The sequence below is a fragment of the Geospiza fortis genome, unplaced genomic scaffold (genome assembly GCF_000277835.1).
Source record: "Geospiza fortis unplaced genomic scaffold, GeoFor_1.0 scaffold130, whole genome shotgun sequence".
Classification (NCBI taxonomy): Eukaryota; Metazoa; Chordata; class Aves; order Passeriformes; family Thraupidae; genus Geospiza; species Geospiza fortis.
This window is the reverse complement of record NW_005054300.1, coordinates 12822572-12824269: the sequence shown is the minus strand read 5'-3', so window position 1 is coordinate 12824269 and position 1698 is coordinate 12822572.

Genomic DNA, 1698 nt, shown 5'->3' with positions numbered 1-1698 from the left:
GGAATTCTTCATGCTGCTTTTTAGTTTCGGGGAAGGGGAGTACGGTCAGGGCGAGTAAACAACTTTGTACGGGGTAGGATTTCGGGAAGGGGCTCCTTGGCAATTCCTTAGGGACATTTATAAAAACAAAAGAGAAATGTGAGTGAGAGCTGTGAAAGGAATGACATGCCTGGACACTTGACAGAATGATAGCAATGATAACATGTATGTATGTATGCATTAGCAATAAACAGTGAATGACTATGAAGCATGCCTGGAGATACAAGCCAATGTGGTGTATTATTCGTATGGTGCTATCCATAATGAGAGAAGCACAAGTGATTTTTTAACTAATAGAGGATTAAACTCTTTCAGGTGTGGATAAAACACAGCCCGCTGGGAGGGAGTATTGGGTCAGAATGCACTGGAAGCACTGGGTGTGTTTTCAGAGAGCTGTCTTCGGCTGAAACACACAACATCGGGTGAGCAGGGTGCAGTTCTCATGCCAGCTGGAATGTGTTAGGACTCGGGGCTTACAGCAGGTGCTAAACTCATCTCCTCCAAATTACTTACGCTCCCTTGGGCCTGAGCAATCGTGAGAAAGTGGTCATGGTTTTCTTATAATTTCTGCCTCCCAAAGAAGTATTCAAAGCAGCTCATTTCATGAGATGAGGATGGAAATTTGAAGTGACAGATGTCTAAGAATGCAGACCCAGCAGAATAGATAGTCTCTCCTGGCCCAGTTAGATGTGATTTTGTTCACATTATGCTGTGATGTTGTAACAATGCAGTAAACAACAGCAAACCAGTACATAATATTTGTGGGTGTATTCACAGGGTCTAGCTTCAGGTAGTGCAGGTGACTAAGGTGAGGTAGGTGTCCACAGGCTGTGTAGCTGATGAAGAGCAGTTTCTTTAGAGGTCAGGTCAGAGAAGTAGCTGACCTGAAATTCCCTCAAGAGAAATGTTTTCATAACTTGACAATTCAGAGCTTAAGGAGACTACCTTTCTATGTTTGCCGTGTAACAACTGGTGTGACTATGGCTCAGCTTTCTTCTTCCCTCCCCATTTTCTATCTGTGTCAAGTCTGTGGTATAACCATACCTTTATTTAGGTACTGTCTGCTTACATGCTCTGCTCCTTTCTGTTCAGATCTTCAGGCTCACATCAGAACAGATCTCATGTTTGCAGAAAACACATGGAGTTCACTTCACTGAATGGCAGGAACTGAGTCAAGAGAAAGAGCTCAAGCTGGAAGTCTGTAAGTGAACATAGGTAAGGAATAAGCCTTTCTGAATTTCAGGAGAGAAATGTGTCTCACATTCTGTGGTGACTTAGTATATCAATATCACAAGTAATTAGACCCTCTAAGAAACAGGGCAGAAAGTATAGGGCTAGAATCCCCGTGGCACTCTTTATTTCAGAGGAGTGGCTGTCAACTAAACTTATCTTAAGGAATCAATTCTGCAGAGAGGGAAATAATCCAGATTTTAAAAGCAGTCTGGAACATTTACTCAATTAATTTTAATACACCAACCTTACACATAATAAATGAAGAAATAGGTCATAGTTTGATTCAACAGGAAGAGCAGGGAGAAGCCTGGATGCAGGAAGAGAGGGGCTCTTCAGGCCTGGGCAGCACCTCTCCTTCCCCTCCATGCTCCCAAGGAAGAGTCTCTAGGCCTTCCTCAAGCTATCCTTCTGGGAAAAAACCCTAGA